The 16,523-nt window shown below is 41.6% G+C and overlaps 1 protein-coding gene and 1 non-coding gene across 4 annotated transcripts in view; one reads left to right on the forward strand and one right to left on the reverse strand.

Moving 5' to 3' along the window:
- The window catches only part of FMN1 (formin 1), a 403,953-nt gene that overhangs the window by 70,417 nt on the left and 317,013 nt on the right, over positions 1-16,523 (forward strand). The gene's annotated exons all lie outside the window — the stretch shown is intronic.
- Positions 7,728-7,834, reverse strand: LOC112312048 (U6 spliceosomal RNA). Its single transcript, XR_002975505.1, has one exon. It is a non-coding gene; the product is annotated as a U6 spliceosomal RNA (small nuclear RNA).

Genomic DNA, 16,523 nt, shown 5'->3' on the forward strand with positions numbered 1-16,523 from the left:
CATTTGAGTTTTGACACTTAAAATTTTTTTTCTTGGGGGACCACACAGAGCAGATGGTGGATTGGCATTGGAATTTAATTTGAAGGGAGGAACTCAAACAAAATATTTCAAATGTATAGGCTGCCTTAACTTCAGCTGCAAAACATTGTGACTTGGATGTGTTTGCTTTTATTTATTTTTAAGTTTATTTTTTTAAGAGGAAGTGAGATGGCCCTGGCTGGGTGGCTCAGTTGGTTGGAGTGTCATCCTGTACACCAAGAGGTTGCAGGTTCGATCCCCGGTTGGGCATGTATGGGAGGCAACCGGTCGATAATTCTCTCACACGCCAATGTTTCTTTTTCTCTCTTTCTTCCTCTCTCTCTAAAATTAACATATCCTCAATTGAAATTAAGGACAATCTGACAGTAATCAGAGGGGAGGTGGGAGGGGACAGTGGGGAGAGGGTTATTCAGGAACTACTATAAAGGACACATGGACAAAACCAAGAGGGAAGGTGGAAGCAAGGGAGGGAGGTGGGTTTGGCTGGGGTGGTGGGGGGCAGTGGTGGGGAGGAAATGCAAACTGTAATTGAACAACAATAAAATAATTAAAAATAAATAAATAAATAATTAACATATTCTTGGGTGAGGAATTTTTTTAAAAGGTCAGATAACTGAATGAGCGAGAGGTGAAGCAACTCTTCCAGGGTCTTAGTTTTCTTTTACCTTTCAGTGCCCTTATACTTGACCTTGTGGCTGACTGTCCTGCAGTTGGTTATGAAGTTCCCCCCGTCCACTGCTGTTTCCTCTTGCTCACAGCAAATTCAGACACCTGGAGGGCAGCAGCCAGGTGGGAGGCGGGGTGGTGGGGCGGTGGTGCACCCAGAGAACCTGTTTTGAAACTGCATTTGCGTGGCAATCACACTCTTTTCGTATAGACTGCTGTTTATTGCGTGGTTTGGGATGAGATGGGCTGGAACTGTTAGCTCAGGGACCCTTTCCCCTGCTTCCAGAGCCATCCTTAGGCCATTGAAAACAACCTTACCATTATTTTGTTTTGTCTCTTCTTTCAAACTTTATGTCAATTCCTATAACACCATTTAAAATTAGTGGAATTAATTATCTAGTTTGATAATTTACTAGGTCTACTTATCATTTCATAGAAAGCAGTGGTTTCCTGGCTGTTCTGTAGTGTGGCTTACAGAAGCTTTTTGCTTTGATGTAGGGCCTTGGACTAATATCTTCTCCACCACACAGGCTGTGTTCTTTTAATTCCAAGCAGATAATTTGACATATGTACTTTTAGTTATATTATTATAAACAAGTAGAAAGGTAAATGGCTCCCTACTTTGTCCCAAAGATGTATGAACATGCCTCTGGCTTTAGGATCCTTTAAAGAAAGCATCAATACTCACATTTATCATTATTCATGAATGTAGAAATTTAGGGATTGAGAAGGTATAACCTGTCTACTGAGAAGATTATCCAGCTTCATCCCTATTATTAACACAGAGTTCTAGAGATGCAGCAACCTCCCTAAGGTAAGTAGCTAGTTGGTACTTACTAGCTGATACCAGAGCCAGGATTAGGACAAGGTCTCCAGCATTCCAGCTAATGCACATTCCTCAGGGTTGTGATCCTTTTGCACTCTTTTGTCCACTCATTTACAACTGCATTCATATTCTGAAAGCCCCCTTAGAGATCATCCATTCTCTTTTGAACAGGGAATCCCAGAGACATTACGTGCTCTTGTCCAACTGCACAGAGGTTGTAGGTACTAGAAGTGGGACTAGAGGCCAGGTTCTCTGACTCCCAACCCAGTACTTTTTTTTTCCCAATTAATGTATTTAAAATTTTTTTAAATATACTTATTGATTATGCTATTACAGTTGTCCCATTTCCCCCGCTTCACTCCACTCCATTCTGCCCACCCCCTCCCTCCCACATTCCCCCCCTATAGTTCATGTCCATGGGTCATACTTATAAGTTCTTTGGCTTCTACATTTCCTATACTATTCTTACCCTCCCCTGTCTATTTTCTGACTGCCATTTATGCTGCTTATTCTCTGTACCTTCCCCCCCCCTCTCTCCCCCTCCCACTTTCCTGTTGATAGCCCTTCATGTGATCTCCATTTCTGTGGTTCTGTTCCTGTTCTAGTTGTTTGCTTAGTTTGCTTTTGTTTTTGTTTTAGGTGTGGTTGTTAATAACTGTGAGTTTGCTGTCATTTTTACTGTTCATATTTTTTATCTTCTTTTTCTTAGACAAATCCCTTTAACATTTCACATAACGAGGGCTTGGTGATGATGAACTCCTTTAACTTGACCTTATCTGAGAAGCACTTTATCTTCCCTTCCATTCTAAATGATAGCTTTTCTGGATAGAGCAATCTTGGATGTAGGTCCTTGCCTTTCATGACTTGGAATACTTCTTTCCAGCCCCTTCTTGCCTGTAAGGTCTCTTTTGAGAAGTCAGCTCACAGTCTTATGGGAACTCCTTTGGAGGTAACTATGTCCTTATCCCTTGCTGCTTCTAAGATTCTCTCCTTCTGTTTCATCTTGGCTAATGTAATTATGATGTGCCTTGGTGTGTTCCTCCTTGGGTCCAGCTTCTTTGGGACTCTCTGAGCTTCCTGGACTTCCTGGAAGTCTATTTCCTTTGCCAGACTGGGGAAGTTCTCCTTTGTTATTTGTTCAAATAAGTTTTCAATTTTTTGTTCTTCCTCTTCTCCTTCTGGCACCCCTATAATTCGGATGTTGGAACATTTTAAAATGTCCTGGAGGTTCCTAAGCCTCTCCTCATTTTTCCGAATTCTTGTTTCTTCATTCCTTTCTGGTTGGATGTTTCTTTCTTCCTTCCAGTCCACACCATTGACTTGAGTCCCAGTTTCCTTCCCATCACTATTGGTTCCTTGTACATTTTCCTTTGTCTCTCTTAGCATAGCTTTCATTTTTTCATCTAGTTTTTGACCAAATTCAACCAATTCTGTGAGCATCCTGATTACCAGTGTTTTGAACTGTGCATCTGATAGGTTGGCTATCTCTTCGCTACTTAGTTGAATTATTTCTGGAGCTTTGATCTGTTCTTTCATTTGGGCCATTTTTTTGGCTTGGCATGCCTGTTACATAAAGGGGTGGAGCCTTAGGTGTCCACCAGGGTGGGGTAACGCTGGTCTCTGCGCTGTGATGCTGTATGTGGGGGAGGAGCTTAGAGGGAGCAATGGCGCCTGGTCCACTCTCTGCCAGAATTTAGTTACTCCCTCTGCTACCCACAATCAAATTGGGACCCTCTGGTGCTGATTCCCAAGTGGGTGGGCTTGTGTATGCTCTAGGCCCCTGTGGGTCTCTCCAACAAACTCTCCTGTGAGGCTGGGAGTTTCTCCTGCTGCCGCCTCAACCCCCACAGGTGTTTTCACTCAGAGATTTGAGGCTTTATTTTCCCACTCTGGAGCAACCACCTAGGTTGCGTGGTCTGCTTTGCTCCTCAGCCAGTCCTCCTGGTTTATCTACATGAGAATGTTGGGCCTCAGGGTCTACTAGCTGTCACACTGCCTGCCCCGTTCGTTCCACAATCCGCCACCTCACTGGGTCCGCCAGCTGCCGTTGCAGTGAGACCTCTGCCCCCAGGCTGCCCATCTCCGCCCCTCCTGCTGGTCTGGATGAGTGTTTCTTCTTTATCTCCTTGGTTGTCGGACTTCCATTCAGTTGGATTTTCTGTCAGTTCTGGTTGTTTTTTGTTTTTAAATTGTTGTTGTCCTCCTTTTAGTTGTGTGAGGAGGTGCAGTGTGTCTACCTACACCTCCATCTTGGCTGGAAGCTCCCCAACCCAGTACTTTTTTAACCAACACCCTGGTTCTTCACAAATGGCTGTGCCTTAGACAGTGTTTTAACTGAGAGCCTAGAGACTCCCATGAACTCAGTGACATAGTCCTTTCTTCTTGTGAGTAGAATTGTTGAAGGACATAGCTCTGTGTGACGGTGGCGCTTAACATGGGAGGCAGACAGCTGTAGGTCCATCTCCAATTCTCTTTGTGATTCTGTTGATTCATGGCACATGGTGGAGCCATGTGCCATGTTGATTCATATTCCTTTCTGTTGGAGAATTCTGTGGTCCTTTTCCAGCCGTGTATGTTTCTTCGTGTTTGTCCAGTAGAGGGGGTTGTGTGCTCACAGACCAGCAGACCCCAAGCTCCTCCTGCAGGTTGGATTTTTGGGAAGATACCTGGAGGGCGAGGTGAAAGAGATGCAAGCCTGGGCAGGACAGCACATGGAAGAGTTCAGGAGGCTGTGATGCTGGGAATCAGCAGAGGAGATTCAAGGTATTCCTGGGAAACACATCCCCAGGGTCCCAGAAATTCTTTTTAGGTTAATGCCTCACCAAGAAGAATGACAGGCTAAGAAATTGCAGGTTCGAATGTTTCTATTGCAGTTTTACCCTCTGCTCTTAGGAGTGGTAAGTGTCTTGGCTGTATATATGCATGTCATGCCAGTCCTAGTCTGGGGTTCCTTTTCCAAATGACACAGTGTGGGCTACATCAGGAAGAAATACAATGTCTCCTCTTACCACCAGTTGCACACAGGCTGTTTCTTCACACCTGAAACCTATGTGCTGAGGTCTAGGAAAGACCAGCTGATTCTTCCATTTTTAATTAAAGTGATAGACCACAGTGCGTTAAGACAGAGTCCTGAGGGAAAAAAATGAAATGCTCATTTCTCCTGTACACAGTATAGTAGAGCAGGAAGAAGTACAAACACAGTCCTTCCTGGAGAAGCCGAAGCTGTAGAGGAGTTTCAGAGAAGTGCTGTATTGTTGACCACATTCAGCTGCTTCTAATTTGGACTCTCAGAATTGAGCCAAGCATTTACAGCCAGGAAAGAAGAAGGGAGATGGGAGGAAGACAGGGGAGGAGGGACAGTTTGGGAGATAGAGTTAGTAATGAGGATCAAGAAGGAAGAAAAAGAAAATCTTGACTTCCTTCCTCACACCCAGCTGTGGAAAATATATTTTTGAGGTCCCTTGCCTAACTGATCTGAACAATTGCGTTAGGTGTCATGGGTCATCTCAGAGCACTTCCTGGCACCTGGATGTCCCTATCTCTGTTTTCTTTCTTGTAGAGAGGGTCTAGGCAGGCGTGGGAAAATCTTGATAACATGCTACATCTGATCAGAGGCTTTCTCCTGGGGTGCGAGAGCTTTTCTCACATCTCCTTAAACAATATTTAGTGGCTGGCAGAGGTATTCCTGTCACCTGAGGCTGGAACACCCCCAGAGGGTGTTTACCTAGTAAGTGTCCACTGCATTTTCCCCATTTTTCCATGGCTCTGACCTGCCAACCTCTTCAGTATCCTAAGGACCTTCTTCCTTCATGGCCATAGTCTTTTGCTTTGAGGAGGTGGGCTGTGATGACGTCATCACCTGTCTGTATAAAACTTTGATAATTGTGACTCTGAAGGACATTTCCTGAAGTAAGCACTTGGCATTGCACATGACATTCAGACCCTGTGAGCAGTCATGTGGAATATACAGCAACATGGTTGCAGCCCCATGGGAGCCCCTCTGAAAGTGGTCCGGGCTGCAGCGACACACTACGAACAAATAGGTTGATGACCAATTACCATTACAGGTTTTTCAAGACCTATTTCCATCTCCAGCTAACACTGACCTGTTCGGAAAGAGTACCATTTAAGTCAATAAAAATAACCATCCTCGTTCTTACTTAGAATAGATCTTTCTGGTTTGCGGTGCAGTTTCACAGCCGTCTCATTCGATCCTCTCACCAGTCCTTTGGCGGTCTTCATAGGCGTGGTTCGTTTTATGAATGAAGAAACCGAGGCCCCCAATGTAGGCCACCTCCACTAAAGAAATAGTCAGTCAGATGTGGAACCAGAACTCAAATCTAGGTTTTCTCAGTACACATATGGTTTTTAAAAAAAATGATAACATCTTAATATATGATACAGCTAATGTGGATGATTTTGTTCTAAAAACTGGAAGAACGATTGTGTTAAAAGATTCAGATAATTTCCCAAGTCTTCTGGAAAAATATCTTCCCTAATTAAGAAAATATATACTTCTGCCTTGGCTGGTGTGGCTCAGTGGATTGAGCACCAGCCTGTGAACCAAAGGGTGGCTGGTTTGATTCCCAGTCAGGGCACATGCCTGGGTTGCAGACCAGGTCCCCAGGAGGGGGTGCACGAGAAGCAACCACACATTGATGTTTCTCTCCCTCTCTTTCTCTCTCCCTCTAAAAATAAATAAATAAAGATCTTTAAAAAAAGAAAATGTATACTTCTTTTGATATGTCATATTTAATTATAGAAATTATATATATGTTTATCATTATATAAAACTTTGGAAACAAAAATTAATTTCAAAAACTAATAAAACTGTTTAATCCTAAACTCTGAAGTAAACTTAATATTTTGAACTTTAAAAATTACATATCTGTATTAACAATTTTGTTTTATATTATATCACAGAATTTTCCTATGCCATTAAGTTTTCTTAAAGTTACTTTTACTGTTTGCATATATTCCATTAAATAAATTCACCATAATTTTTAAACTACTCCCTTTCTCTTAGGTTGTGTCAGTCCTTGCTATCAGAAACTAGTACAGCACACAACTTTTTATGTCAAGTTTTTTTACGTTTGAAACTTTCACAAGACTTAAGTGTTAAAAAGCATGTATATGTTTAGTTTTTGAAGTCGAAACATTCTAGCACTGCTAGCTCTGCTAGCATTCTGTTTCTGCTAGCTGACTGGCGCAGAGGAATGTTCTCTGAATTTGGGGGAATTGGGATCAAGAACAGAGAGATGTTTGGTCAGTGGAAATTGGAGGCTCTTCAGCTGTGTTGGAGAAATCTTTTCAGATCTCAACTTAGCCACCACTTCCTTTACAGTTTTCTCAGACACCCTCTGTCATGTGCATGCCAAATATCAGATTGCACGGTCTTCTCACGTGACTCATAGCGTTCTGCACTTGCTCTTTTGTCGCACTTACCAGGTCACATGCTAATGGCCTAGTTGCTTCTCAGTGGCTTTTCCAAGACCGAAGAAAGCTATTGAGGGTAGGGACCCTGCCTTAGTACTCAGGGCAGTGTATGGTGCATCACAGGTACTTGTGTTAAGTCCGCCCAAGCTGCCATAACAAATGCCACAGACTGGGTGGCATGAACAATAGACATTTATTTTCTCACAATTTTGGAGTCTGGAAATCCAAGAGCAAGTTGCCCACAGGGTTTGTTTCCTCTGAGGTCTCTCTTCTTGCCTTGCAGATGGCTGCTCTCTTGTCACCTCTTCACATGGTCATCCCTCTATGGGCTTGTATGCCCTTGGTGTATCCAAATTCATTCTTCTAAGAACACCAGTCAGATTGGAACAGGACCCACCCTAACTGGCCTCATTTAATTTAATCACCTCTTCATTTTTTTTTCATTGAATTTTTTGTGGTGACGTTGGTTAATAAAATTATATAGATTTCAGTTGTACAATTCTGTAATACATCATCTATATATTGTACTGTGTGTTCAATATAAGTCAAGTCTACATCACCATTTGTCCCCCTTTACCCTCTTCTACCTCCCTCCACCCCCACCCTCTTCCCCTCTGGTAATCACCTTACTGTTGTCTGTGTCTAAGGGTTTGTTTTTATTTTTTCTTAATCCCTTCACCCTTTCATCCAGCTTCACAGACCCCCCTCCCCTCCACAGCTGTCAGTCTGTTCATTTTTTAAAGTTTTAAATTTTTTTAAAAAAAATATGGAAAGCTCCAAGAATCTGCATGTCATCCTTGCATAGGGGCCATGATGATCTTCTCTGTATTGTTCCAGTTTGAGTGTGTGTGTTGCCAAAGCCAGCACTTAGTCACCCTTCGAAGGCCCCATCTCTAAATAAAGTTACATTCTGAGGTATGGGGGTTAGGGCAACATATGGATTTGGGGGGAACATAGTTCAGTCTATTACATTACTCCTTATACATTTTTATTATGAAATATTTGACATGCTTGCAGATGAATTAGAAGATAATATTTACATTCCAGCACCCTACGTTCTGGATGATAGCCAACTCCTTTCTGGCCAGAGGTATGAATGATGGAGGCAGTCTGGTATCTTACAAGAGGTGCCAGACCTAGACTCAGAGCCCTCAGTCTGTATCTTGGCTCTGCCGGTTCCCAATCATGTGATCTTAACCACCCCCAGCATCAGTCTCCTCACCTGTACAATTGGGATAATAACACCTACTTCAGTAGATGGTTGTGGGACTAGATGAGATCATACATATGAGGGTGTCTAGTATACTGTGTACTGTGAAGTAGACATCAGATAATGCCGGTTTAACCTGTCGATGGAAAGGTATGTTAGGAATAAGAAGCATTTCAATTTAGTGATGAGGGAGGGCTCAGGTACTAACTGAGCTCTAAAAGTTCTCCAGTTTTAAACAGTGTTTTAGAAATCTTACCATTGTTTATACATACTGCCACCCCAGCCTCAGATACATTTCAACTCAGTTAAGATTGGTGGTTTATAAACCTTTTTTAATTTGAAAAAAAAGTTTGACATATTAAATTATTTATATATAAAGCAATTGTTTATTAAAACCCACAGTTTTCAGATTTCAATGAGTGATTTTAATTCTTGCCCCCAAGTGCTGGTAGCTAATCACATTGTGGGGTTGCCTGGCTGCTGTGGTCACTGAGGGTTGTGTTGCTTGAGCTTTGAAATGTCTTTATGTAAAATATCACGATGTCTCAGTGTAAGGTCAGTGATACCTTCTGAGAGGCACTTTATAAGTGGACCTTGAAACTCCATAGGAATATATATCCTTTTAGGACGTGGAAAGAGTATTCACTGATGAACAAATTGCAGGCTATGGAAGCACAGAGAGAGGCTGTTAATCGCATCCTCCAAGAATTAGTAGCCCAGACTTAGAGCCCTTACTTCTGGCCTTGTCCAGGCATCAGTCATGACCAAATATTTTCAGCTGATCAGCTTTTCCTTGCCTCTTTCTGAGGATGTTAGGAATCATGGCCTTTGATTGTTCACAAATCTACTTTTTACTCTTTTTTCCAGGGCAAGTGTTCTCTTTCTCTTTCTCTCCATCCTACTTCTGTTAGGCTTCTCTGCTGCTCCCGTCACCGTGCTCTCCCCTTCCTTCCTCCGGCCTTATTCCTGGTTTCTGTTTCAACAAGCCTGCAGCCTACATACCTCTGCCATCTCTCCTTATTGCCCTTTCTTACTGTCTCCTGACCTGCCTTCATGTCTGGGCATTCTGCCATGTCTGCTTTTCTGTCTCTCATTCGTGTATATTTTCAATCTCTCTCCAGCCCTCCCCCCTCCCTCTCCCTTCCACTGTTGCTGCCTCTTCCACTTCTCCACCCAGATCCTCCTCCAGCATGAACCAAAGAAAAAGTGTGGCATTCCTCAGAAGTGTAGCTGCTCTCTCAGCCTGTTATCCTTCAGGGTGACCTAGGGATGGGCCCTTTGTATTTATTGTACCTGCTTCTCCACAGACACTCGAGCGGATGTGACATTGTTGTCCTCCTAAGTATCGTTACAATAAATCCTTCCTGAAATTATCTTCTCAGCTCAGCATAGCCTGTACTCAAGGGGGAGTTTCATAGCCCCAAGGAGGAGCTTAATCAGGTGAATGAGGAGGGAGCTTAGGTAAGCATGGAGCTGGGTTTGATATGACAACATTTTTATTTCAACTTTTGTCCTGGTTGAGTAGCTTTAGAACACTTGCAGATTTGACTTCTATTTTACAAGGATCACCAGTGTTTAAAAAATCTTTATTCAGTTTAACCAAGACAGTAAGTTATTTAGTAAGTAACGGTGATTGTTTTGTTTAGTTAGATCTGGATTCATTTATTGGTTATTCTGCTCTATCTCTTGAGACTGAGGTTAAGTGATGGTCCATGTAAGCACAGAAAAGTGTTGGCTAAAAGGTCTTAGGGTTCAGACTGAAACTAGAGGAGCGTTAACCATGGCATTACTGAAAATTAATGGATATCTGTGGTTGAGTTACAATGATCCCGCCAACCAGTTGATTTATTTGGAGACCACAGTCCCCATGAAAAACAGGTCCAGACTGATTTCCTCTGTTTGAGGTGTAACATGTGACACCTGCTCCTCCTTACCCCTTGTGGGCATGACTCTGTCTTATTTGCCTCTCCCCACCCAGCTCCTAATGTGCAGCATGTCTGTTTGCACCGTGCATCGTGCAGTTTTCCCAAACTCCCACGCATTATAACCTCTCACAGAGTCAACCAGCCACAGCTTTTCTTTGTCAGATGAACCACTGCCTTTAATCAAGATGAAGCATTTATCACACATTGCAGTTAAACAGACACAGTTTTTTATGGGTATCAGTTTTCCTTTTCAGGGTTTTGTAGCCAGAGGACTCACCAGGAAGGCATATCCAGAAGAGTTCAGGTTTCATGGCCCTGCAAATTGGTAGTTACAGTCATTTGTCTTCCTTCCTTTCCCTGGTTTCTGTGCCAACCTGCCTGCAGCCTACATTGCTGCTTTATTGCCTTGTCTTTCAGCCTGCTGAATGGCCTCCATTCTGAGCGCAACTGACAGGGTTTCCAGCTCTCCTTTCGGCCCATTTCCTGCTACTTGTCTTTCTCCCTCTGGTCTAGTAAAGAATGAGCAGAAGTGTAAGAACCCTCAGCTACATCTGTGGGACTTTTTAAATGAGTTTTGGAGGCTGATAAATGATAACCTTGAATATAAGTAATATAAATACTCAGTGGATAGTAAGAATAGATGCAGAGTTGGCCTACTTGAAAAATTATTGGATGTTATAGGCACTGGCTCTCCACCATCTGTACCCACCTTCCTTTCTGGCTTTATCTCACACTTTGCTTCCCTGCACAAACTCTGTACTTCAGGGCTCCTTCAGGGCTTGTTTGTGAGCACTCTGTGCTACTCTTTTGGACCACTTGCCCGCAGGGCCCTTTCTTTCCTCTCATCCATCTCTTGCCCATCCATGAGGCCAACCCCTCCACCCCTATCCTGCCTCCTTTGCAATGTCACTTCCTTGGTCACTCCACTCATCTCTTCCTCCTCTCAGTCTAGGAGGACTCTCTGTATCTCATCACATGGTGCTGGATCACAACTATGTCTCTGAGGAGGATGGACACCCCATGTGACCAGGGATGAACTCCTTTTAGTCAGCAGCTGTGGCAGCCGCAGCTGCAAAAGGGGGATACTTGCACAGCACTTCATCATTTGCAAAGCCCTTTCATCTACGTTATCTCATCTGGTTTTCAAAACTTCACTGCAAGCTTGGTATTATTATCATTCCCTCATATATAGATTGTTAGAGGCTACCGTCCCAGCTTAGTGACTTATTGCAAAGAAGAGCTTTAACAATGAATTAACAGACAGATGAGTTTTAGAAAGAAAGTTGGCATTTTTCAATGGGCTATAAATAATCAATCAATCCTACTTAGGAAGTTAAACACTTGGATATTTAATATTAATGAAATACTTCCTTGATAAACTCACATGAAGAGAAAAACCTCAGTACTAAAACTGGGAGCTTTTAGCAACATTTCACCACACAAAGTTGGCCATTTAATGAACCCTATTCTTTTTTAACTATAATTTAGACATCTAAATTTAAGAAGTATTTGTTTAAACACCAAACATTGCTAATTTATAATCTTCCTTAGGCAGTTCCTTTAAATAGTTGTTTACATGCATTGTTCTGGTGTCCTGGCATTTACAATCCAGGATTGGTATAACTTTTCATTAGAGCTAATCCTCAAGACTTGATTTAAAAAAATTACTTTCCAAAATGGTAATAGCTAACCATTACTGACAGCTTACTAAGTGGCAGATGCTATGTGCTATCAGTAAACCCTTCAAAAGCCTTTGAGAAAGGTTATTTATTGCCTCCATTTATAGATGACAAAAGTTAGACTTAGAGAGGCTAACTTTCTTAAGCTGAGTGCCTGCAGCTGGTAAGTGTTGGGTCAGGGATTCAAACTCCGCATTTTACCAGATCATGTGGTCTCCCTGGATATCATCTTATTATATGGCATCATGCTATTTTAGAAAGAGGGGTGATACAAATAAACTCAGTCCCTTTAAATTATCTCAAAATTCTGTGATGGGGAGAGGGAAGTGGGCTTGAGAAGGCAGTCATATATTCCAGGATATAACTTCATTCAATTGCTTCTGATTTCAATAGATAATAATGGCACACAGTAACTTTAACATTTTTCCTTGTGAAAAGGAAGGCTCCATGGTTTATTTCTCTTCCCAAATAAAAAAAATTGTAAGAAATATAAATTAAGCCCACTTTGCCCCTTTCCCATGATCTCCAATTGACTTGATCTTATGCTAAGAATATAATGAGGGGGCAAAAGAGTACTGTTGAGTCCAGTATCTGATTTGTGGATATCACTCTTTCTCCCTCCAAACTTGGTGATCAGTTGCTGAAAATGAAAGCAGCCATTTCAGATCTGTCTTCCAGAACACAGATTATTAGATGAGACAAAACAGGTGCTGGGAGATTTAAGCAGTGTTTGTATGTTTTGGTGGGGAAGACCAAGTGCTTTATCACCTCAGTGACTCCCAACCATGGCCACACGATAGGATCACTTGGGAACTTGAAAGAGATCCTGATACTAAGTCCCACGGGCCAAGTCCATAAGGCACTGCAGCTGCCTTCTCCTGCCAAGTGGTAGGGTCATCAAAACCATTACTGATGAAGAAGCAAGATGACCAGGGTGGGTGAGATGTACAGAGGGGCTCCCTTACTGGTCAGAAGCTATGAGCGGCACAGAGAGGCTGTGACAGCATAACAAGAAGCTGACCCCTCCGTTTCACTCTGTGTATCAGAACATTTTACAATAGACGTCAATGTTTTTTTCCCACATAATACCCATTTCCCCTTTGTCTGGTCATAGTACCCCACTTTTCCTGTGGAGAACTACCTCTTTTCTTTTTTAAAAATTTTTTATTTATTAATTTTTAGAGAGAGCAAGGGGGCAAGGAGAGAGAGAAAAAAAACCCATCAATTTGCTGTTCCACTTATTTATGCATCCATTGGTTGATTCTCATACATGCCCAGACCAGAGATCAAACTCACAACTTTGGTGTATCTGGATGACACTCTAACCAACTGAGCTTCCCAGCCAGGGCCGAGAAGCCACCTCTCATTTTCTCACTTTATATGGTAAAGATGAGGCTGATCTGGAGATCATGTGACCCAGTCATGTGACCCAGGACCTGGCTACTGTGATCAGTTTGGGAATGAGCACATTTTTTAAGCTATATTATATGAGTAGTGATCCTTGGGTCTTTTGCTAAAACAGCTGGGACACTTTCTTAGTAAGTTATGGTTACTAAGGTAGAAGGGTTTAATTCTGAAGCTGTAATAACCATCTTGACTCCACATGAGAAAACAGGATCAAAAGATGCAGAGAGATTCCTTATATTGTTTGAGTACCTAGATCCAGCCATGCTTATAACCCTGGACTTTTTTGGTTATATGAGCTAACAAATTCCATTTTGCTATGTCAGTTGAGTTGGATTTCTGAGGAGAGTTCTAACTGACTCTCCTCAGTAGGGCCAAGTGAGAAAGCAATATGTTGCTATTGGGGTGAGGAGTCATGGAAGGGACACATCATTCTTGGATATCTGAGTCTGTGTTAAAGTGCACATCTCTTCATACAGCTCCCTCTACTTGACCAACAACCCTTACCATCTCTCCAGTCCAGCTATGTGAGATTTCATGTTTCCCTCTCTGGGTATTTCTGAGTTTAGGGGTAAACAGATCCCAGACCTTGTTATCTATCTCTTGAAGACATGTTCAATACGCAATATGCTCTGATGCTATTTTGGGAAACCATTGCCACATACAGTGAGCATTCACTCTGGGCTGTGTATTCATTCACCAAGCACTGATTGAATCAAGTCTGTATACCAGATAGTGTAGGGGGCCTTGGACACCATGTGAAAGAGTGTTTACCTAATTTAATACATCATGAAAAGCCATGGGAGACCTTTGAACAGTGGAAGGATATGATCCCAGTTGTGTTTCAGGAAGATTAAGCAGACAATAGAGTGAAGGGCAGTAAGAGATTAGAATGAGGAAGGTCAGTTGGTGATGGTGGCCACGGATGAATTGATGAGAACTCAAAAAGGGGCTGGAACGAAAGGGATAAATATGAAAAACATTGTACAAATAGATCCACAAAGATTAACATTCTGGCATAGAAACAGAGGGGTTCTAAATAATTCCAAAATGTGAGCTTTAGTTGTGAGGCTATGGAGATGCTTAGTTTCAATGTCTGGCCCATGGTACCTACTAATAAATGTTAGTGTCCTTTATTAAGATTGGATAGCGTGTATTAGGCCGATCTTCTACCATCTCTACCATGGGAAATATAATCAGTTCCCTCTTTTGTTAATAATTATATAGCAAGATCGTGGCAGCAATTGGAACAAAACCCCTTATTCTCTGTTCTTTGGAAGAGCATACTTGCAATAGGACAAGCCGACATGGGTCAATTCGGCGTTCATGGATTTGATAGACATGAGGTTCCCCTCTCACACATTGTAGGTGTTGGCAGTGGCCATTAGATTCAGACATTGCTGGATTATTGAGTGGAACTATTTAGAAGGTGATGTTAGGATATTGACCTGGTTGTTTATCTGTTGTGTTCTATACTCTGAAGACACCTAGCAAATATGCATAAAATTTACCATGGAATAAGCATTTAAAGAGTGAGCCTAACTCTGGCCAGGTAGCTCAGTTGGTTATGGTGTCATCCCAATACACCAAGGTTGTAGAATTGATTTCTCAATCAATGAATGCATAAATATGTGGAACAAAAAATCAATGTTTCTTTTTCTTTCTCTCTCTCCCTTCCTCTATCTCTCTAAAATCAATAAGTAAAAAAAATTAAAAAATAAGAGTAAGCCTAATATTCATACTGTAAAATCAATATTAATTTTATAAAACTTATTTCGAATTACCTTCTCTTCCCACTGTAATGTGTACTTTTGGGGAGAAAATTGTTAATAAATTACTGGATTTAAAAAATTCTTTCTTTTTGAAGAAAACAATTACTTGGTTACTTGAGCTTAGAGAACACAACAATATTTCAAGAAGGAGTAGAAACAAATGAGATTGGAATATGACAAGAATAAGTAAGGCTTCTCAGCTTTTTCACTTTTTTGGTGAGAGGAGCTAAGGGTGTTAAAAATCTCTTAGGCTTCACTTGACTAAGAACACTGCACTTCATTCTACTGGCAAGACATTTTTTGTTTCTCTGTTTAGTTAACTGTAACAGTTTCCAGGAACTGTTCTCTGCACTTCAGGAGGGTTATTCTCTATTTGCCCGTTTTCTTTGTCAGTGGCCCTGAGTGTACTCTCAGCTTCTTGAAAGCATGGACTGTGTCTTATTCACATTGTTCACTTCCAATACATATTTAGTAAGTGAACGAATGAATTAATCAATAGGAAAAACAATGATGGTGACCTCCTTAAGTTCTAGATTTTTCTTGTTGTGGATCTAAGTCTATTACTTTTTTTTCCTTCTTCAGTTTTTTAAAATAGGAAGTAATATGTCGACTCTGTGCTTTATTGGGAACTAAGATAATAGATACAGGACATCCAAGTGGAAATAAATGTGGTACCGGAGCAAATACCACTGGGGAAACAAGGGAGTAAAACTCTCCCTTGGGCTCTTGATTCATAGACAGTCCAAAACAGTGTAAAGGATGTCGGCATTGAATTGAATATGACACCGAATCCCCCATTTGGTCTGAGGGGCAGAGGCACAATGTAATTAGTCGTTATGTTGCTCAAACTCAGAATTATGCATATGATCTAAGTCTTATTTGCAAAATACAATTTTCCCCCAAAACATAGGACCTACCACCCTTTCTTGGTAAAAGTCCAGGACTTAATTTTCTGTTGAACTGGGCCTTGGAGAAAGTGGGCTGTGAGTCATACATGGGTGATTATATGTTTTGTTTTCTTGTAACATCAACTAGCTGTCCTTCCATCTGTCTCATGTGGAATGTTCTATAGTTCACATTTTTTGGGTCATATGGAAAAAGCAGAGTAGTGTCCTGAAGATAAAGCTAAAACTTCTGCCAAGCAGAGATGGGAAGAAAGAGGAAATTGCTTTCTATCCCAGGCTGCAGGCTCACCGTACAGTCAGTATCTCAGTGTGTAGAGCAACCAGTGTATTTTCATAAATAAGAGGCCTGGGTCATGTAAGAAGAGAAGAGGTAGATCCAAAGAGATATTTTAAAATCATATAATGTTAACATACAAGGACATTTATTGCAATTTATAAGATGGAAAAAGAAAGGCAGTATCCAGATGTCCAATGAAAGGGGATGGGGAAAATACATTTTTGTATATTGTTGTGCATATATCCATAAAAGTGGACTTGTAGTCACGTAAAAGAATGGTATGTGTATACAGGAACTAACAAAGAACGATGATCAAGCAATACTGGGAAATGAAGACAACCAAAACAGCATGCGGAACAGAATGTCTGGCTTCACTACATGTGT

The sequence above is a fragment of the Desmodus rotundus genome, chromosome 7 (assembly GCF_022682495.2).
Source record: "Desmodus rotundus isolate HL8 chromosome 7, HLdesRot8A.1, whole genome shotgun sequence".
NCBI classification, from domain to species: Eukaryota; Metazoa; Chordata; class Mammalia; order Chiroptera; family Phyllostomidae; genus Desmodus; species Desmodus rotundus.